We start from the raw sequence: 23,771 nt of genomic DNA on the forward strand, positions 1-23,771 counted from the left end.
ACATCATTATAACGGCATTTCTATATAAGTGATTCCCTATGTAATTTTATTTTTTATTTTATGCATTTAAAAATATTGTTCTGAGGGATCTGAGGCTTAACAAGACTGCCAAAGGGGTCCATGTTTCAAAAAAAGGTGAAGAAACCCTTTTCTAGACAGGATTGAAGAGATATTTATTAACTATCTTTTTAAAAAGTGGCAGTAATCAATATGTTCAACTAAGCTCCATCAAGGGCATGTCAGACTAACCTTATTTCCTTGTTTGATACGCTTACTGATCTGTTAGATCAGAGGAATGCCATCACTACAATTGGCCTAGATTTGAATTAAGAGGTATAGGCTAGACAATAGGACAGTAAGTGGATTCAGATCTGGTCCAGTGGCAGGTTCCAAAAAATTGTTATTAATGTTTACATGTCAATTTGAAAAGTTTCAAGTATCTTAAAGATGACAAAAAGCAAGGAGGGAGAACTATTATGTTATTCAATGGCAAGGTTAGAATCCAAAATAATATCAACAGGCAGGAATGTCACATCAAACCTAATAATATAAAATTTTGTAGGGATAATTATAAAGAATAGCCTTTTGTTCCAAAAAGAAAAAAATATTTACAAATACAAAATAGTAGGTACAGACATCAATTCATCTAAAAATGATCTGGAGGTTTTAGTAGACTGAAAGCTGAAGATTAGTCAAGAGGGTAATAAGGCTGCCAGATAAACTAATGAGATTTTTTTTGCTACACTAAAAGGCTTAGAACTGAGGACCACAGAGTGATAGTCCCACTGAGTAGGGTCCTTATGAGACCACAGCTGGAATATTGCATTCAATATGGGGTGTTATATATCTTAGAAAGGACAATGAGATCCCCTGATCACCTGGAGTGTCAAAATGAGGGCAACCAGAACAGGGAAAGCACCCTTTGTTCTTTGTGCTTGTATTTGTATTCCTAGGGCTTAATACATTTCCTGGCACATAGGAAGTACTTAAAATGATTGTTGACTTATTGACATGATATCTCATACAAGGATTTTTAGCCTGTTGAAGAAAAGACTGAGGAGATAAAATTTGAAAGGATGTTGTTAACCCGTAACATGATAATTACTTGAGGACATCAAGATTTTGAAATGGTGATATATGCCAGGCCTTCTTTACAATGTTCTGGCCTACAAGTGTGTCCTATAGAGTGCCCATCCTTTCCTCTATCTTTCAAAGTTGCAAACTTGGATATCCCAAAAGATTGACAGTATATTTCATGTGCTAGGAAGACATTTCCTGCATCATCTAATCCTAAAAGATCATCTCTCCCCTTCATCTTGAAATACTATAAAAATTTGTATCTTCTTTAGTCACTTAGGAGGAATCTTGGGTCTATCCACTGCCATCCCCAACAAGTGTTTTTTAATTCTCTCAATGAATTCTCTCAATAAACATCTTTGATACATAGCTATGTGCTTGTTTGGTTTTAAAGTTGATGGTGTCTTGTTGAATAGAAGAACTGCAATCATTGCATGGAGGTTACAGAGAAGAATTAGGATTGATGTAAGGAACAACTTCCTACCCAGTAGAACTCTCTAAAAGTATAATAGAATATCATGGGAGACAGCGGCCCCCTTTTACAGAGGGTGGTCATGCAAAAAATGCATGATTAATTGTTAATCATACATTGGACACCATGGTTCCTTTCTACTCTGAGACATTATGATTCAAAAATTCATTGATTCTGTGGCTCATTTAATCATTCAAATTGCATTTACTTGCCTACTCTGTGCCTAGCCCTGTATTGGCCACTTAAGATTCAAAAACAGACAAAAACACCCCCAAAATAAAATATCATTCCATCCTTCCCTCTCTTTGGGGAAAGGTGTACATATATAAGTAAATATAAAATGTAGATAAAATAAATACAAAGCAATCTGTAAGAGGGATCAGGGGATTTAAGGAAAGGACTCATGTAGGATGTGATACTTGAGCTAAATTTTGGAGGAAGCTAGGGATTTTAAGAGGTAAAAGAAGGTCTTACATTCCAAAGATGGGCAAAAAAGATGCAGAAGTGAAATGAGAGATGAAAAGAAAACTTGTTTATCTGAACCAAAGAGAGTAAAAAGAGGAGTAAAGTATAATAAATCTGAATATAATTTGGAGCTATATTAAAAGGGCCTTAGATGATAAACAGAAGCATTTGTATTTGATTCTTCAGGCAATAGGGAACTGCCAGGCTTTTTGAAGAATAACTAGACCACAAGGCAGAATGTAGTAAAAACCAAAAGTCCAGAAGAATATAAGGTAATATTGTTAGATAATGATTCCTCCAGTATCTCTAAGATCCTTTGCTAGTGCTCTATATCAATTATATTCAATTTCCCAAAGAATATTTGTATATTAAACTATTCATTTTTCAACAAAAAATAGTCTTATGAAGTACAAAAGACTCATTGCTTCCTTTCTCATTCTTGACCTTTGCCCTGGACGTCCTACCATCTTTCTTGCCCTCTGAATTGTATCATATATTTAAGCCAAGTAACAATTTCACCTGCCTAGGGATTTCCCCAAGAGCAAGCTCCCTCTATTATTGCAGAGACAAATATTCCATAGTTTAAAATCCTAAAGAGTTGCCTTGTGTACTGAATTGATTAAATGACTTCCAGGGTTATACAGTCAGCAGGTGTCAGAGGTAGGACTTAAATCAGGGTCACTCTTTATCCAAGGCAAACTCTCTACTTTCACTGTGACATGTGACCTTTGTAATAAGTCTTTAAATTAGAGGAAAATGTTCCCTTGGAGCTGATGATTGTTGCTTCATCTTGCAACAGAAGATCCTGCTTAGGAATAAAGGTTATGGAACAGGCAGAGAATGTGGTATGAACTGTTGGCATTTACTGTCAATTAATGTTTTGATTCACAGAGTAAGGGAGAGTAGGAGCAGGGAGTTAGCATGAGTGAGTAAGTGTATGCCTGGGTTTGGAACCTTGGATCTAATGCTGGAATACTCCTGGCTTACATGAGGCTTGATTAGTAGGAGTGGGAAAAAAGTAGATTCTAAGGTGAAGTAAAGGCTATTACTTTAAACCCTGAGCCGAAGTGACTTTAGTATTTGAGGAGCAATGAGTAAAGATCTCCAACAGATGCTATGATTGAATGACACCATTCTGAGACTACAATAGACTCTGCACATGAAAAGAAAGTGAGCTTGACCCAGCATTACCACTGTGAGGTCTATCCCCCAGAGGGATCAAAGAATGAGGAAAAGGACCAACAGGTATAAAATTATTTTCACAGCTTCTTTTACAGTGGCAAAGAACTGGAAACAGAGGATGCACCCATTATTTGGGGAATGCCTGAACAGATTATGATATAGGAATGGAATAGAATAGTATTACATACTATAAGAAATGATGAAAGGGATGGTTTCAGAGAAACATGAAAAGATTTGTATGAACGGATGCATAGTGAAGTGAAGAGAAACTGGGGAACATTTTTATAAGAGCAACACTGTAAAAACAGGCAATTTAAAAGACTAAATTGATTCAAGCAGTGACCAATGATAATTCCATGGGGCTGTGGAAGTATGTTACCCAAAGAGAAGTGATGATGGATTCAGAACATAGAATGAGACTTTTTTTTGGTCTTGGCTACTGAAGATATTTGTTTAACTTGACTATGCCTATTATTTACAAGGTTGTCTTTTTTTTTCCCTCTTACAACATGGAGGGAACAGGTAAGAGGGAGGAAAAATATTTTTATTCATTAAAAAAATTAATCTTTTAAAAAGAAAAGGAAGACCACAGAGTGTGAAGAGAGGAACGATTGCAGGAGAGTCACAAGTAGACCTGGATCTTGAAAAATGATTGAGATTAGCAGGAATAGCCCCATAACTGGAGTATTTACACTGCTATTTGATTTACAAAGATTTTTCAATCCACCAAAGTATATTTCTTCTGCAACTAGAATGGAAATTTCTAAAGGCAGGAATTATGTATTCTATTTTTACTGCATCCTCCATAATACCTAGGAGAGGACTATGATCAGTGAATGTTCAAGTTATTAGTGTAATAATTGATCAATAATTATAATAGTTTACACATCAAATATTTTGCAAAGTGTTTTCCCTATAATAACCCTTTTTTGGTAAGTAGTGCAGTAATTATTATGTTTCTTTTTCAGATAAGAAAAGTGTGTTCAAAAAGGTCAAATAATTTCTACAAGGTAACATAGCCCATAGGTATTGGATTTGGGACTTCAACCTTTAACTGTAAATTCAAAATTCTTTTGACTACATTCCACCTTTCTAAAGGTCTGTGGTATTCCTATTCAGGGAAACAATTACAGATTAAAAAATCTGTAAAAATAAGGGAGTTGGCCTAGATGACTTGTCATGCCATTTTTTTATCTTGGTTTCTCATTGACCTGAAATAGGTTGAATGAAATTTACATTGGGCACTAATTATGGTGGGCTACTACTCTCTTGCCATAGTCAACCCTAAAGTTTTCATACCTAAAATGAATAAAATAAAGGGTCAGGATCACGAAATCATAAATTTGGAACTGGAAGGGAGGTTAAAGACCATCTAACCCAATCCCACTGTCAAAAAAACTTCCTTGTTTTTTCTCTTTTACTATCAACTTTTATTCATAATGCTACTGTGTAGAGAAAGTTGATAGCCAAACAAAGGCAGTGAAGACAGTTACAGTCATGGACTAGTGTGTATTTATAGATAGATGCATATGTCTATTGCTATGAGGTACATAAATAGAAGTGATATAACTTGAGGATGCTCTTTTTGTGTATACCTACCAAAATGAGAACAGCTAGACAAATATTATAGATAAGGTACAGAATGAAAGGGATGGAACTATCATTCCATAATCTAAACATCTCATTCTAAGAAATCACCTGATTTATTTCAGCAAGGAATTCCTGCACAACTGCTATACACTGATCCTGTTACTAGGTGAATACTCCAAAGATGGAAAGATGTTTAACAAAAGCTTCTTATTTGTAACCAAAACCTCTCCTCTCTTACTGAGCATGCTCAGTTTACCTGCTATAAACCACAGAATACAGCTTCTACTTTGTGGTTTTGAATTCTGGCATAAATTGAAAAAAAGCAGGAGTGAGACATTAGTTTCAAATAAAAGGTACAGAAAAGGAAAATTCAGATGCTAGTAGCAGCAGGAAGGGTGCTGGTGAATTTATCCTAGCAGAGAGAGACCAATCCATGTTTTCATTGCTCCTTCCTCCAAGAAGTCAACTCTGATTTGACCCAGACTTTGATTTGACCCAAGGCATACTACCCCCTCCTTTCAACTTCTGTAGCACTGTGATTACTGTGACCCCATCAGACACTATCTTGTATTATAGTTAAAAGGCTATATTGTATTGTAGTTAAAAGGCTATATTGCCATTTTAAGGTCCTGGAGGGTAGAAAGATTATCGTATAAATTTTTGTATTGACCTATGCTTGCACATAGTTGATGTTCAGTATTTTTTAATACTGTCACTACATGTCAAGCAGTCTTTATTGTGAATTAGTTGGCAAGAAATCATAAATAGATTATTGGATGATTACCAGCTGTTTAAAAATACCCAGTCATAATATGAAGTGAGGGAGGAGTATCTTCCAACAACCCCACCCTACTGCCAGAGAAAGAGCAACCAATGTACCTGTAAGGCTTTTTATTTGTTTAAATAAGTCCTGTTAAGTAGAAGCAGAGTGTTAAACGGGCAAGATGACAGGATTGGGACTTCCTCCAGAGTCTTTAATTCCTGAAGAGCACATGATTTTAGAGACAGAAATATCTACTTTTAGTGTGACTTTAGGGACATCATTTTTACCTCTTTCAAATTCCTCATGTGTAATGGGAAGGGAAGTGGGAAAGGAAGGGAAGTGGGAAGGGATGGGAAGGAAAGAGGCTTTTTAAAGTGTTTTCTATTTGCCAGGGACTATGCTAAGCTCTGTAGTAGTATTATCTCATTTGATCCTCCTCACAAGAACCTGGGAGATAGGTGCTATTATTGTCCCTATTTTACACCTGAGGAAACCAAGGCAGGCAGTTTAAGCTACTTGCCCAGAGTCACATAGATATTAAGTATCTGAATTTGGATTCGAATTCTAATTTCTCATCCAAGTGCTCTATCCACTGCACCATCTACCTTAAAGAATTTAACTATCTAGGTTCCAGGTCCCTTCCAAAACTAAAGGTCTCTTAGCCTAAGTAACTATGTAAATGATAGAGCACTAGAATGGGGACAAGGAGATCTTGTTCTAGTCTGGACTCTGGGATGACTTAGCTGTTTGACCTTGAGTATATCACTTTACCTCTGTTAAATTGTTTTCTATGGAAAAGGGGAGGTTCTGGTGTAGTAGAAAGAAAAATTTATCTGTGATCAGGTTTGCCTCCTAGGTCTGCAATCTGTATGATAGTAAGCAGGTTGCTCTCTGTAACCATTTCCTCAATTATAAAATATTGAAGTTGAATTTCATAGCCTTTAGGTTTAGTTTAGGAGAAAGATCAATGACTCTGGAATCTGAACACCAGGTTCAAATTCAGCCTTTGATGCCTACTACCCATGTGACCTTGGATAAATCACTTAAGCTTCCTAGGTACCACTTTCCTCATCTGTAAAATGAGGGGATTGGACTATATGGCTTTTAAAGACTCTTCCAGTTTGATTTATGATCCTGTGAAGTCTCTACGAGCTCGATAGGATATTTAGTTTTCTAAATATCCTAAACCAAAGTTCCTTTAGGCTCTGATATTTTACTTCTAAGAGATTCTTAAGTCTTGCTCCCCAATTGGAAGCTATCAAAGGGCAGCTTCAGCACAGAACTCAGCAATTGATAATGGAAAGGTATAACAGGTGGAGGTGGAAGTATTCTCCCCACCAACACACACGCACGCACGCATGTAATTCCCGCCCCGCGGTCCAACCGACCTCTCCCTCCCTTTGCTCTTCGTCTGTAGAATGATTGTTCAGGCCGAACCCCGAATCTGGTTGTCCCTTTCCCAAGTCCTTTTTCTAACCCAGGAGAGTGCAATTCTACGGGCTCGAGCCACGGTCTGGGCATGCTCAGTGGCCAGGGCAGGTTCTGGTAGTCCGCAGGATGATTTCGCTGCGCTGTAGCATCTGGGGGATGGTGGGGCTCAGTGACGCTGCGGTAAATCACACCTCAGTTTAACCTGCCCCGAACACCCTGGGAAGCGAGGTCTCCCGGAGCTCTGCTCCTGAAGCTGCCGGTTACTCTCCCAACCACATCTCTCCTCTACCTCCAGTAGAACTCTGTTCTGGGCTGGGGCCGGTCACATTGCGGCCGTTCGTTTGACCTGTTTGGAGGGGCGAGGGGGAGTTAAGCAGCGCCCCGAGGCTCATTTCTTTGCAGACAAAAGAACGGTGCTGTTTTGTTTCCCACTAGCCCCCTAACCCTGGCATATCCTGACCTGCCCTGCTGCCAGCCTGCCCCTGATCCCCAGCAGTACAGGCAGCGCCTTCCTTCCCCCCAGATCCAGTGGTCGCTCCCGCGAGTCGCGGCCCATGGGCGCGCGCTCAGAGCCCGGGGATTGGCTCGCGCTCCCCATTCAGGGGCTGTGCGGCGCGGCGCGGCTCCCCGTGTGTAGGTCTGTGTGCGCGCGTGTGCTAAGTGAGCGTGTGTGTATGTATGTGTGTGTGCGCGCGCGTGAGAGAGAGTGTATGTGTATGTGTGTGTGCGCGCGAGTGCGTATGTGTTATGGGTTTGATTCAGGAGCAGGTTGCACAGAGCTGCCTGGGTGGCTCGCAGACACAGGTCGTGCTTGGGCGTCCTCCTAATCGTTTCCGAAGTAGGAGCAGCCGCGGTAGCGGCAGCAGCAGCGGAGGCAGCAGCGGCAGCAGCCTTAGCAGTAGCAGCAGCAGCAGCATCCGCGGCTGCAGCAGCAGCATCCCCAGCAGCAACCCCGCCGCACCACCGTGCGAATTGTGAAGAAGAGAGAACCACCGTTTGGGGAGTGCGGGGGGCGGGTTCTAGGGAGGGGGTGAGAAAGCCCGCCCGGGTCTCTGGGATCTATTTCTCTCTGTCTCTCGAGGGTGTGTGTAGTCCCCTCGAAGTGAAGGAATTTTGCTATAAAGCGAGCTGAGACGGAAGACTAGGCTAAGTTACCTCCCTATGTAGATGGTGTCAGGGAGTGAAGCTACTGAACGAGCCACTGGTAAATGCTTTTCACTTCTTACTCTTAGATGCTTAAGGCTTTTTCTATTGCTGTTCATTCTGCAATAGCTCCTGAAGCTGCTCTCTCTTTCTCTTTGCGTTAGTGCAGTTTCCAACTTGTTTCGTGTTTTCTCCCCTTCCTATTCCCTCCCCCCCCCCATCATTAGATGAATGCTAAAACCTTTTAATTCAGTACTTCGAGAGGTCATCATTAGTTGCATGAGTTGGGTGGCTGGGGGTTGGGGGGTGTGCGGCGGAGGGGGGAGCGATGGAGGAGAGTAGAGTGTTATTTCCCTGCAGAAGGGCTGCTGCTTTCTCTCCATTAATTCTCATCACAATTGTTAGGATTTTTTTAGGATGCGTTTTTGTTGCACGGGTGTTTGAGCTTATTCTTTTCCAGGATTGCACTGTGTTATGACTCAGTTTTGATAAAATGACAGATGTCAGTGATTCCAGAACTACTATGTGGTACATGTAGGCTAAAATAGGCAGAAATATGAAGGGGAAATCATTTACATTCCAAAAGAGAAATTCTTTAAAAGGCTGTTTTGCATCATTGCTGCAGATTTGCAAGAGGCAGCAATGGACAACACTACTCATGCTATTTGCAAAGATAATAAACATATAATTGTTTTAGTTCATCACATTCTGTCCTGTCCTCCTGTGATTGAGCTGTAGTTAAATTGTACTTAATAATAAATTCAGGGCTATAGAGAATGAGGGAGATTGCTGGTATTGTCTTGCTTAGATTTTTGAGACAGTGTGTAGCATTGTCTAACCCCAAACTGAGCCCTTCTTAGACCTTACCTGAAGTAGTGGCATCTTATAAAAAAAAAAAATTGGCGGCGGGGGCGGGGGGGGGGGTGTGGAAGTGGGAAGGGAATTGAATCTTGCCAATAAAGAAAATGAAATTATTTAAAACATCCAGCATGATGAGTTCAAATTGAGCTCCAACTCTTAAAAAAAGGAAGTCCTCAAACTCAGTCTCAGAATCTGTTCTAAATGTTATAAAAAGACTTAAACTGTAGTTCTTTAATAAATTGACATTATTTAAGCATAAGGCTTTTATGAACACTCTTATTTTAGTTGTATTGTTGTTCTTTTTCTTAAGGTCTTAGTACCAGTTCAAAAGTAGTGAAGGCTCAATAACTAATGGGAAATCACCAGTTCAAAAAGAAACCAGTTTCATTTACAGTTATAATTCTATAACATTCTATTAAGCTAACCATCTTATGTGAAAAATAGCTAATGTAATGGAAGTTTAAATGTACAATATGCCATTCTGTTGTAAAGTAAGTATCACCTAAGTCTAAGTATGATTATGGGATGGTCCAAACTCCATCTCAGAATAAAGGTAAATCCAAAAGTCAGGGCTACTATGGGTCACACCACTACAAAGAAAGGATGGAATTAATTTTAAGGAAACACAGCTAAAAGTTTGCTTCCCCAACATGGATGTCAAGTAACCTATAGCAGTGTGGGAGAGTTAACTAACATGTGTGATAATCCTGTTGAACTTTTTTTTTAACTTCACAGATAATTGGGCTCAAAATTATAACTAATTTCCTATTGAATATCCCACTAAATAGAAATTAAGGCAATTTAGGCAGTTTCTTCTTAAAAACAAAAAGTCTTCTCCTAAGTTAGAATGCATATTCACCTGTTCTTTGTAATATGTGTTGACAACAGCTTTTCTTGAAATTGTGGACAGGATTCAGAGATCTAAAGCATATTTATTCTTTTGTACCCTGCAGATGCTAATAAGACATTTCACTAGGAATGAAAGCTGAGCTTATACCTAGGACTCTTGGGATGAAAATATTGCTGTTTATTTTTTTTCCATGGACTCTTAAATGGACCAATTTGATAAAGTTTTTGGTATTTTTTAAACACTGAGTTGCTTCCATTCATAAGGATCACAGATGTCTCACGGTAAAGCTTTTGCTTGTCTACAAGCCAAGAAAAATGAATTAATTTAGTAAACTCTGAGATGCTATAGAACCTAAAGCTTCTATATGCCTTTCATTCTCAAACTCAAAGCAATATTTTTCAAGCTATGCACCTGCATTATTTAAATTATACATACCACATTTGTGGGCATGGGGATAAGTGACCAGATTTTAGATCACTCTTGCTTAACCCATATGGTGAAATGTGTAATTGTTATGTAATATACTCAGTGCATGAATATATTTCTAAAACAAAATCCTGGCCTCATTTTTTTTGCCAATTCCAGATGTCATGACTAAGTTTTAATTGACATATAGATTTTACCCTTTTGGAGGATAGAGGTTGTTCTTTTGTCCTAGTTTCTTGGCAACTTGTGAAGACAAAATATTTTTGTTAAAATATTAAGGATGTCCATAACTTGAATATAACATGGGGTTGTGTTTTGGGGTCAACAACAGGATTTGAATTGTTCTTATATAGTTCTAACAGGTATAGTGTATTTTATAAAAAAATATATTATTAACCTCCTTTAACTCTGTGTCTCTGGTTTTGATCTTAGGTTGAGTAATGAAAATAATATCATCTTCTTACTAGTCTTCCCAGATTGCTGCCTTCTATCTTGATTGCCCCTAGGATAGCATTTCAGCCATTCCAATAGCCAGTCCTTGAACTTCATGGGGAACTAGAGAAAAAGGCACCTTTAGATCATTAGGCTATGTAGAAAGAAAGACTGGTATCCAGGAGTATTGATTTGAAGAGCTTAACTTGACAATCGCATTCGTCTATCTTGTTAGAGTTCACATTTTCATTTTGTGAAGAATGGAGCTTTCCTTGGATATGTGGTGTGTATCATTGTCATGGAGCTATTGGATCTTCCCAAAATTCCAATTGCTGACTTCTTTCTTTCTGCATTTGTAATTGAAAAGAGCTGCTCACTTCTACCAACATTTTTAGGAAATGGCAAATCTGGTGAGCTATAATCTCATTGTTTTTATTCCAAAAATTATTCAAGGTAATTTTTTAAGTGACTTCTGACAGAAGGCAATGAAGGTCATTACAGTGGGATTTGTTTCCTTTTCTTTCCTCCTTTATTCATTTGAGTTGTCAGAAACAAATAGAAGGTGAAATTTAAAAGGCAGGAATCTATTAGGATTCAACCATTCAACTCCAGCTAGAAATCATGAAAACTATATTTTTCTATATAGCAATTCTTTCTGAAGCAACAGATGGATTTTTTTTTTAACTTGGCACAGCTGATATCCATTAACCATTGAGCAAAAGGGGAGAAGTTCTTTGCACTCCATCCTTAGCAGTATGACTGTCTTTCTTGATACCCAGAAACTTCTGAGATTATTTTCTCTGAGGAATCATTATTTCACAGCATGGAGTATATTTTATGGCTAGAAAGTATGCCACTTAAAATTTCATAAGACCTTTTATAATTTCATGGTGTCATTTTGCAAGATTCTTGTTACATTGGAGGAAAATTGCTCTTATATCAAAGTAGTCTTGCATTGGTGGTCCTACCACTAATGCATTTTTCAAACAAAAATTCCCATTGTGGAAAGATTTTTTTTTCTTATCAGTAACTGATGATTTTTTGTTTGTTTTCCTCATTTGATCTTTTGGTTTCATTAGTGTAGGGCACTCCTCTCCACCAATACAGATCTGTAACTTGTCAGCATTTTATAATCCTTGAGTTTTCTGGGAGCAATGAGAGGCTGAATGACCTGATCATATTAAAAAAGTTTGTATTCCTCAACAACTAAGAAAGATGGAGATGAGACTTGCTTTGCTTTTGCAAAAACAACTCTCCTGTAGTATATAGCTTAAAGTTGCTTTATATGGAAGATCAGATGTCATCGTATAAGCATCTCTTTTTTAAGCTATATTAAATATTCTTGCTTGCCAATGTTTCCCATGGCCTAAAACTACTTTCCATTTTGGGATATCTTTGCAAAATTACAACTTGACCTACCCATGTAAGTAGCAGCACACTATGAGCAGTAACTACTCATTTCCATGTTGTATTTTTTAGTCTACAAAGCAATTTCTCCAAAATGACCCTGTGAAGTTCTCCCCACTTTCCAGATGAAATAACTAAGACCCAGAAAGTTAACTGCAGTCATTCAGTTTAGGTCTTAATACCTACTCTTTTGACTCCCAGTCCAGTGTTCTTTCTTTTTGACCAGACCGCTGTTCTAATAAAAATTACACTTGAAATACTGTTTAATAGGTATAAATAGATGTGATCTATTTGGCCTTCACTATTAGCTTAAGTTACATAGCATTTTCTAAAGGACTTTATAAAACCAATGAGGTATAAAGTTGGAGTTACTCACTAGACTGTTAATATATTTTAATACTCTACTATGTTTCAGAATTAGAAACATTATAGCTTTTTGTGAATCCATAAAGGGAGGAAATATGATAGTTTTCAAATAAGGTTACCTCTCATTTTTTTCCTGAAGGACTTTAATTGAACACCTCTGCCAGCTATACAATTATGAACCTTTTGGACAAAACCAAAATTTGAGAAGAAATGCACATAACTTTTCTCTCAAATTTATTAAGTAGAGTGTAAGAGTATAGGTTATATGTCTATATTAGTTTTAAAAAAACCTAGCATTTCAACTGATAATTATGCAGCTAAATTACTCCATAGCATCTCCCCACCCATTAGTTCTCAAATGAACCCTTTTAAACTTAATCTGAATAGGCCTCCTTTTGATGCAACAATTGGTCAACAAACTTCATCTTTCTTCTTCAATATTCAAATTCACTTTGAGAATGTCATTAAGTAAGTTTTAAAGATATGCTACCTGAAGTATGTAATTATATTGAAGGAGACAGATCTGTTCTACAAGTTGACTGATCAGATCTTGGCTCAAGTCCCTTGAACTCAAGTCCCTGTCCTGCTTACTCTTTCTTATTCATCTTTACCTAGAGAATTTTTGGTTTCTTTTCCTTTTGTTGTTGTTGTTGTTGTTTTTGCTTTGGTTCTATTTGAGGACTTTTGTGACTCAAAAATCAACAGCTACACTGGCTGAGTCTTGTAAATGAAGGTGTTTCACAAATGTGGGCTAGGAGGATTAAGGAACTCATTAATTACAATGACCAGCACTGTGGGTATTCCAAGTTTGCTTACTAACTCAAGCCTTGTGTCTGTTATGAAAATGTTCTATGGGGACATCTGCACCCCTTCTTTATGTTAGATTTAATATCTGCCTTCTTGGAAAGTGATTACTTATAAGACAACTTTAGGGAGATGGTAAAGCCTCCAGTTTCCCAAATTCTCATAAAGAAGTTATTTTGAGTTCCTTAAAGTCTATGGTTTTATTTAGTCAAGGTTAGCAATGTTTCTAACCACTTGTTATAAAACACAGAGCAATCCTAATGAACTTAAATCATGATTTCTTTTTTTTCAGGTGATATTTTTGACATAGGAAATATTAGATAGAGGTAGATAGAGGTAGTACTAATGATAAGAAAAGCATAAGATCCTAGACTATTAACTTGGATTCTATATTGGAATCTTTTGCACTTTTTCTATAGTGAACTCAAATCTCTTTCCCATCCTTTTCCTCCTGTCATTGATTTTTGTTGTTTTGTTTAAAACTAAAACATATCTACAGAGAAAAACATATTATAAACTTCAGTGAAAAATATAAGATAGAAACAAAGCATCCCCAAATTTGACTATTCAAAATACTTCAAAATAATGTTTCACAATTTACATTTTGTTTTATATTGCACACATTGTTCAATGATATTTGTTGATCAAGTTTTTGTTCTTTCAAATATATATTGCATAATAGGCTTTGCCTAAAACATTTGGTTTATCTCTTTAGTACACATTTCTTCATTCTCTATCTAATTTTAATTTCTGCCTCCTGTTCATCTGTAAGGGGCTACAAGTTGTGGCCTACAAATTTTACAGGTGAAACTAGGCTACATGGTAATCGTTAAATTTACTTTAAGTAAATCTTTTGGGTTTGGGGGAAAAAACAAACAAATCTTGGATATTTTACTGGTTAAGCCTGGAGAGATACATGTATAAATTAGTTTCAAGCCTTAACTCTTTTTACAATAAGAAGAGCATAGATAAACTCAAACTATAACTCTATTTTAAAAGCTGAACAAACCATTTCTAAAGATCTCTAACAAAAAATTAATATCTTTACTCTTATCTCTGACTTTGTGAAATAAAAAGGGGGAAAAAAGTATATGTTTGTGTGTATGTAAGTAAAACTTGTAGGTATTGGAACTTTTTCTAAACAGCTTATATACATACCATTTAAAGGCAAATGGTTCCATGTTTCTTTCTTTAAAGAGTTTGTATACAGTTATACAGTTTGTAGCAGCAAGGATTTAGATTAGATGGTAAAAATATGAGCAATTCATAGTTATAATGTGTAAGGGAGTTGATGGAGGGGTCTTTTAAAAAATCAGATGAATTAGAACTTTCTCTGTTAGTTTCTACTTTCTTTTGAGTTAAACAATTGCATCCTTGCTCTGCTTGTAGCAATAAGACCATCTACTTTCTTTTTTCCTTTCAGGGATTTTGTTAGTCGGTAAACATAAATAGTGATCACTAAGATCAACAATACTATGCATATTACATTTGGCAGTGGTTTGGGACCTAGCAATTTTAGTATGGCCCATCATCCAAATTTTCTCTCTGCTTTGTTTATCTCATAAATAATCAGACTTAATTAATTGAAACCAATTACAAAGAAAAAATTAAATTTATTTATTTATTATTTATATTGAAAATGTCTGTTGCTTAATTATCCATGGAATGAATTTATGTATCATGGGGGTCGGAGAGGGATGGGGTCTGGATGTTCTCTATCATTATAGTTTACCATTTAAAGGGTAAAACGTGAAAAGGAGAGACTCATCTTACATTCACAGAACCAGCTATTTAAAAACTGTGAAAGGGACAAAAGGCACTCTTACTTGGGGAAAATAGCAAAGAAGAATGCAGGCTAGTTTTCTTTACTTATCCTCAACTCCTATTCCTTTATCCCTATATGTGAGAATTTTTGCTATCAAAATTTCAACTTTTTTGGGGGGGATTTCTCTCAGTAAGTCTTACAGCAGCACAAATTTATGATAGCATAAAGCACTGTTCTAAAGAGGACAGCTTACTTTCTGAGGAGAGAGAGAGAGAAAGAGAGAGAGAGAGAGAGAGATTGTGTGTGTGTGTGTGTAGAGGAAACTTATAGGAAAGCAATAAAAAGATAATTGTGAGCAGCTTACTCTCAGTCAAAGAAGCATTCCATCTTGGTTATATTCATATAGGTGAAGAATTATATTTATAAATCTATTTCAGGATTAACAAGTAAGATGAAGACAGAAGGAAAAGGAAGAAACATTTATAAAAACCAACTGTCTTATTTTCAAAATAATTTATTTGTAAGCCAAAGGTGGTTGGTTCTTAACAAAGCATAACATAATGGATGTCCCAATAATCTTAGTGCAGTTTTAAAATCTGTAATAAGACTTTTAGGACACTATGTACTAAAACAGTAATCTTATCCATAGTACATGTGTGAATTAATTTACTTACAGAGAAGGATAGATTGCTGGATTTGCAGCCAAAGTCCTTGATTCTAATCTGCCAAATACTACTTTCATCAAAATGGATAAATCATTTTCCTTCATCTGGGTTTCAGTTCCCTATTTTCTAAAATGAAACAGTTGGATTAGATGACCTGGATTAGGTAACCTCTGTGATTTTGAGTAATACTAAAACTAAAATACTACACTGTGTTGACAGTTAGAAAAATTATTTATGCAAATCCTTACCCGATCAAGATCAGTTTTGGCTTATTTAGTAAGGGGGAGTCCACTACTAGTTCAAATAATCTATTTCACTTTTGAATATCTTTAATTGTTAGGAAGCTTTTCCTTAAATCAAGCCTAAATTTGTTCCTTTGCAACATCAACCCAATCTTCCCCTAGTTTTCTCTGGGGCCAAACAGAGAAAGTCTAGCAAATAACTCAGATGAAAAGCTTTCAAATATATGATGTAGCTTTTATGACTTCCCTAAGTCTTTTCTCACCCAGTCTATGCCCAATTTTTCCTTCCTCTGATTCTCATAAGACAAGGTCCTCATAATATATATATATGCATATATACATATATGCAATGATTGAAAAATCAACAAATCTGCTATTCATTATTTTACAGTCTGGTTACATGATTTGCCTTAAGCTGGCTACCCCACCTCTTCCTCCACCTCTCTCTCTCCCTCCATATAGATACACACATACATATGTGAATTTATATACATGTATATATATATCAGCTCATATTTTAATAGGAAGTAGTTGAAGTATGCAACTCTTGTGCTAAAAAGACCATATGATTAGTTATTATGGCTCTAGTGACTAGCCATTGATATTGTTATAGTCACTCAAGAATCAAAGAATTGACTTTGGAGTCATGAAAAACATTATTTTAAATAACAACCTCCAAACTGTAACAACAGACATAGTTCTTGACTTCTCTGTTTTTGATTCTTTATCTCTAAAATGGTGGTGATACTTGTAATATCTACCCATCAGGTAAATGGATGATGTATAAGGTACTTTGCAAATATTAAAGCTTCATATAAGCATCAACTATTATTATTGAATTAAAAACTAATTTATGCTCTTATTTCAAAACCACTCACAACTCTTATTTAATTCATATTTTAGAGTTTATAGTGATCTGTTTTTTTAATTTTGTTTTTTAATTTAATAATTTGTGACATTTTAAGTTCTAAGTTCTTTCCCTCTCTTCCCATCTCACATTAGAGAAGACTACTTTTTTGACAAAGAGATAATGTGTATGCGTATGTATAAGTGTGTGTGTTTAACTATAACATGCCTACTTCTATTTACTAATCCTTTCTCTGGCAGAAAACTCTCACAATTATTCTTCAAACAATATTGCTGGTGCTGTATACAGTGTTTCCTTGGTTCTGCTCATTTTGCTTTTCATTTTTTCATACAAGTTTTTCCATGTTTTTCTAAAATCAACCTGCTCATCAAATTTTACAGCTCTGTTTTTAAATCTTTTTCTTCATTCATCTTCAATCTTAACTGAAAATGTGGTTTATCTTTTTCTCACATTTCAGGGGAACTATCTAGAATATTTTGATTTAGCTCTGATTTTGTTCAGCTTGCTTTTTATGTTAAAATTCTGGCAATATGTCAGTCTGTAATATGTTCTTCAAAATATGTAATAACTGAGAGATTCACAGTTGAAAAGAAATGTGTGAAATATGGAATTTTGACATAAGTGTAATTTCATTTGTTTAAATCTTTATGTCCATGAGCTACCAAGTTTGCCTAAATTGTTCCCACTATTGGTATATGTCAAATGGTATTCTGCCTGTAACAAGTGGATATAGTAGATATATATCTAAGAAGAATCATTTTTAAATTTGAAACACATAAAATTTTATTACAGGAAATGTTATGAAATCAATTCCTGGAGTTGCATGATAAAATCAATGCTTACTCTAAGGGAAGGATGAGTTATATAACATATGATCCGAATATTAGGAGTTTCTATATGTTTGGACTGTTACTATTGTTGATTTAAATACAAAAGATGTTACTTTTGGTTACAAAGAAATTCTCCTTGTATCTATGGTTTAGTGTTTGCTTTTACATGAGAGATGGTTTCACATGCTTCCCCACCCCCAACTCTTTCCTTTTGGTTATATTTACTTGCAAAATATGAACTATATTTGTAAAAATTATAACACCTTAATAGAAATAAAATAATGTAAAATAATCTTTGAAAGTAAACTATTCACAGCTTGATTCTTCTTATCAATTTTTACCTCAGGAGTCAAAATGCAAATAGTCATAGAGACTGAACTTTCCAGAACAATGATTCCTACTAGGTAGTTCCCTGGAGCTACTTCTAGCATCATAGAATAGTTAAGAAAGGCATAATGGTGATTATATTATTTGTATATGTTCTTATAAAGTGTTCCTTGGCACTTTTCAAGTTAAAATTGTGCTATTATTGCCTTTAAATTTGTCATTTCTTGACTTCTATTTTTTTAAATCAATCCACACATGATGTGTTTATTAAGCCCATCATTCCGGTGAGCTGGCTGCTTTATAGTAGGGATTCTATTGTATATAGTAATGCCAAAACATAGTCAATGCTTCAAGGTGTTTGCAGTTTAATAATAGAAGCAAATGAATATTCTATTTATCTATCTACTCTGGATTTATTTTAATGCATATGTTTATTCACACCACATATAGTACATATGGAACAATAGGGAGAAAGGGAAGGGTATGGCTTCTTAGCTGACCTCAAAGCCAAGAAGACACCCAGCTCTGGGCAAGTCATTTAATCTCTAAATTCTTTAGCAGAGGTATCAAACTCCTAACCCCATGTTAACGGGAAACTTTAAACAAAATAAATAAAAATACAATACAACATAGATAATATTAATTTGTGGTTTTTAAGTCAATATAGAGTCCACAAGGATTAGTTTCTATTTGACTTTAACACCACTCCTCCAAGCAATCCTTTAATACAATAATACTTTTGATAGTTTGGTAAAGTCAATGGACTCTTAGCAAGAATGTTTTGGATTTTTTTTAATATATAAAATATATGATCATAAAGGAAGCCAACTATTTGAAAATACAGTTATTGGGATTTTTTTTTTAGTTCACAGACCTTCTGTTGAGAACTCTTAAATAGGGATTTCATCAGTCAACAAATTTTTAAGAAATTTATGAGAGATGAGAGAAGGACCAGGTAATAGGATAAACATAAAAGAATGGCACTGTTTGGTAAAAATAGTGTCAGGACTGCCCAAGACCATGAATTTAGCTTCAAAAGGATTAGATAACAAAAAGGAGATTTAAGTTGAATTGGAAACATCAAAGAGGAGACAAGATATCTGTTTGAGGTGGCTGGGTTGATGAAAATATGACAAAATAGAAAAGCTAAAAGTGATTAGTTTATATTCAGTTTTACCATTTCTCTACCAAGTAGAATAACCTTTACACTGGAAATCACAAAATAGTTGTCTGAGAGGGAGTTGATGCCTCAGATAAGTAAGAAGATAGTATGAGGGAAGGAAAGGACCATTTAAGAACTTACTATATGTTAGGAACTATGCTAGGTGGTAGGCATATAAAAACAAGCAAAAAGAAAGGCAGTCCTTACCCGAAAGGAGTTTCTATTCTAAAGAATACAAAAGATAACTGAATAGAAGGGGACAGGCAATGAAGGTACCCAGCATAAGGGCATAATTCTGAAGTTAGGAAGATTGAAAACAGGACTAGACAGGGAATGAAGGCTAGCCAGTCTGGGTTCTTTCACAAACTGGGAGCTTCAGGAGAAATGTGCCAATGGGAGAAGGAGTAAGGAGCTCATGGAGGTCTATTTCATGGTAAGCTACTATTCACAAGAATGGTAGGATGTCCCAGGTCAAGAGGCTACAGGAACAGAGAGAGGTCCCAGGATGAGACATCAATGGGCACATGGTTTTGAAGAGGTCACCAAGATAAATTCAAGCCACTTGGCCTGAGGAATTATCTCATTGGTTACAGAAAACTTTCAGATTACTGGAAGCTATGCCTCTAAATCCAGCCCCAGACACTTATTAGATGTGTGACCCTGGTCAAGTTACTTAACTCTGTCTCAGTTTCTCTGAATTTCTTCTGAGCCACCATCAGTGATATTTAAAAAATTATAGAAAACAGGAGAGATGCCACAAGATTAGAGAACAAATATCTCAATTTTAAAAAGGGACAGGAGAGGAAGAGAGTGGTCTGCATCAGTACTACATCAGTATTTTGATTCATGAGGATATTGTAGAACAGATCAGTAAAAAGAATTTGTGCCTTTCTTATGAATATGAAGAAAATTAAACTAGAAGATAATGTAGTTCAAAGATTCAGAATTGGTTGAATGGCTGGACTTAGAGTCCATTGTCTATATCTTAATGTCATTGGTGTAGGAGGTCTCCACAAGAGTGCCTCAGGCATCTGTGCACGACCCTGTGCTCTTTAACATTGTTATAGGCATTGATGGCATGCTTACCAAATTTGTAGATGACATAGAGCAAGGGCTAACTGGATAATAGTTATGGAATTGGATGAGAAGATCTAAAAAGATCTTGACATGCTGGAGAACTGGCCTGAATTTAACAAGATTAAATATAATAGAGATACATGTAAAATCTTGCCCTGGATATTAAAAAAAAAGTACAACTATAAGTTGAAAAAAAACTAGGGGTATTGGAAAGTTGGAATGAGTCAGCAATGCAGTATTCTGGCTAACAAATGCTAATTACATCTTGGGATACATTAAGGGAGACATGTTTTTGAGTTGTTTCAGTTGTGTCTGATTCTTTATGACCCCATTTTGGGGTTTTCTTGGCAAAGATATTGAAGTGATTTACCATTTCCTTTTCTAGCTCATTTTACAGATGAGAAACTGAGACAGAGTTAAGTAACTTGCCCAGGGTCACACAGCTAATAAGTCTCTGAGGCTGGATTTAGAGGCATAGCTTCCAGGAATATGGAGGTGATAGTTGTGTTTTCTATCTACCTTGAACTCTACCTGGAGAATTGTGTCCATGGTAATTAACAAGTTGATAAATAGGTAGGAGAGCAAAAAGGATGGTGAAGGAGAAGGGCCTCCAATCCATGTCAAGGGAAGATCAATGGAAAGAACTGGGGATATTTAATATGAAGTAATATTATTCCTGCCTTGAGCATTTTAAGTGCCATCTCATAAAAAGAGTGCTTAGAATTGTTCTATTTTGTTTTCTTAAAGGACAAAGTTAGGGAAGTCAGTAGAAATTTGTGAAACAGGCAATTTAGATGCCAGGAAAAACTCTTTAAAAATTGAAACTGTCCATACATGGAATAGACTGGCTAGAGCTCTGTTTTCTTCCTTATTGGGTCTTTAAAGAAGTTATGGCCAATTATGGTGGCAATTTTTACTAGCTATGGTTTTGACTAGATAGTCACTGAGATCCATTTCCTGCTCTTGCTTTCTTTGAGCTCATGAACACATCGTGGCTGTGCTAATATAGATATATCATTTATCCTCAACTTTCAAAGGCTGTAAGTTAAAGTTAAGGTGCCTGAACTATTTAATTAAAGGGAATTTCCACACTGGGAGTTTCTCCACTCTGATGAAACCACAGGTCAAGACCTCCAATAGATAATGTTAATAACAACAATATCAATTATAACAATTATTAGGCTACTCTTTAAAGTATTGGTTTTTCTTTTTTTACTGTAAAAATTATTGACAAATACTCCTTCGAGAAAAGTATCAGGATATTCTTTCTCAATTTTTAATTATTATTTTTTTAGCCAGTTGTTTTTCTAATGGATCTGCCTGGCAAAAGAGTAAAAAAGGAATAGGCAAAAATAAAGGGGAAAGGTAGGAGAGGATAAGACCTCTACAGTTATTATAACTGGATAGTTTTGTTCCCTAAGCCTCCTTTTGGAGAACTTAACACTATCATATTGGGGAGAAATTTTTACAATGCTTCAATTACCTAGATGATTATGTAATCAGTGAATGAATGACTTCATACTGCTAAGCAGCTGCTACTGAATGTGTATAAATATGCATCTCTGTATGTGTGTGTGTGTATAAATTGACATTCAAACAATTTTAAAACATTGTAAACTAGTAAAAAAAATCAGAAACACTGATTTAATAGTTATTTGGGGAAAAGTAATTTACAAAAACATCCTTAATAAATACACTAGTTTTAAGTATTTCTTAGTCTAAACATGGACATGTGTCATTTGATTTCTGGAAAGAACCAAAGATATTTGCATATGACAAATACTAGGTTAAGAGATCATTTTTCAAAGCATTTTTTATATCTAAAATTCATCACTTATGAAAAATGTAATGTTGCTTTGAGGTGACATGCTGAGGGAGAATTTATACTGTAAGAAAGTACTCATCATTGCCCTCAGGCACTAATAATCTTATTCCATGTTCAGGTAGATCTTGTTTGACTCTATCAAGGTAGAAAGGAATTCTCAGAGTTAGGAAGAACTGGGTTCAAGGTCTGCTTCTAATTCAGGCAGCCTTTGTGACTTAGTGTCGGAGTCAATTTTATGAGATAAAATCTCAGAGCAGTTGCCTGTCTGCACAGATAGAAGGAATTCTTTATGCCAAATGAAATTATAGGATGGGTCACAAAAATATCAGATTATTGATTGCTGTTAGCTTCAGTGGTGATTTTTAAGATGTACATATTTTTCTAGGAATATGGCTTACTGATAATAATAGTTGTATTAATGCTAGGTATCATAGGTAAACCATGATGCTTCTTTTCCATCTCTCTTCTCTAATTAGAAAGTAAATTGGTGATTGAGAAACCTAGGGACAGATTTGGGCTTCCTGCCCCGTAAATCCTTTGTCCCAATTTTAGTCATTGCCCTCCCTGACCCCAGACCCCAACTGAGATTGATCAGAGTCGCTATTTGCACATCTAGTTTTCAGGATTTCAGCTTCTATCCTTTTGCACAGTGCTTGGTGTTTATTAAAGTTTTCCTTTAGAAATGAGAGTATTTAAAGGGTCTAAGAATCTCCCGTTTGTTCTAACATTTTCTAAAGGCGTAAAGAGTTGAGGGGAGGGGAATGAGGGGGTTTGCCATTTGAATTAAATTATTTCCCTCCTGGTACCAAGAATGCTTTCAGGTATCCTAAGAGGTGGGCAACAAAGCTTTAGCACAGCTGGTAAGTGCCTTAGAGAAATCCTCTCTTTACCTGAGAATTTAAAACTCCTCTCTCTCAAGACACCATAGGAGTTAGTAGAAGAGATTTTTGTTTTAATTAAGAAGCAAGCTTTCAGTTATGGCAGAGCTAACTACGAGCCAATGCTTTTCAATAGCTTTGTCACACTACATTGTTCTTACTGTGAGTGAGGAAAAAAAGTTGGTAAAACATCACTAATTTTGACTCTGCTAATCCAGAATTTGAGCTGTTCCATGTAGGATAGACTCAAGATGATAATTTCTTGCAGTTTAGGTGAAAAAATACTTAAAAAACCCTAATAGTCTAAAAAATATGAAAAAAAAATTAGTGGGAGCTTATTTACAATAATGAAGAGGACCAAACTTTTTATCCTATTAATTTTTAGCTTTTGAATTTCAAATTCCTTATCACAAAGGAGCATATCTGGCCGAGTTTTCACTCCCTAAATCAGAAGCCTGAACTTTCTTCTAATGCAGTCAGTATAATTTAAGATGAGCTGCCTTAGTTTTATTCTGCAAAGGTTCCTGCAGTAATATACAAATTATGTAAACATTTTACTTTTAAAGCATCTATATTCATATGTGTACTTTTGAGATAATATGTTTATTCTGTCTCAGAAAGATTTTGTAGAACTAGGAGAAAATTAAACTACTTTCAAGTCTTTGAGGGTAAAAAATAAAAACTACACTAGGAATATATATAAATAAGATTTATTGTTATTTATTATCAGTGACAGATTCATCTAATACATCATTCAACTTGTTGAACTCTCACATGGTTGGCATTTTGTAATAGAAATTACAGAAGGATTAGATAGTTAAATAATGAATACTTCTCATTTGATGTGCAGTATTAATAATGAT

At 35.8% G+C, this 23,771-nt stretch overlaps 1 protein-coding gene across 6 annotated transcripts in view; it reads left to right on the top strand.

The window, feature by feature from the left end:
* Positions 1-7,591: 7,591 nt before the first annotated feature.
* TENM2 (teneurin transmembrane protein 2) overlaps positions 7,592-23,771 on the top strand; it is a 1,380,893-nt gene continuing 1,364,713 nt past the window's right edge. For 2 of the 6 annotated variants that reach the window (XM_056811548.1, XM_056811549.1), the window contains exon 1: positions 7,770-8,184. The gene's annotated coding sequence lies outside the window, so the exon portion shown is untranslated. Of the gene's footprint in view, positions 8,185-23,771 lie in introns of all 6 variants that reach the window. The other 4 variants (XM_001370043.4, XM_056811550.1, XM_016433795.2 and 1 more) reach the window with 4 other exon arrangements.

This window comes from Monodelphis domestica, chromosome 1 (genome assembly GCF_027887165.1).
Source record: "Monodelphis domestica isolate mMonDom1 chromosome 1, mMonDom1.pri, whole genome shotgun sequence".
Taxonomy (NCBI): domain Eukaryota; kingdom Metazoa; phylum Chordata; class Mammalia; order Didelphimorphia; family Didelphidae; genus Monodelphis; species Monodelphis domestica.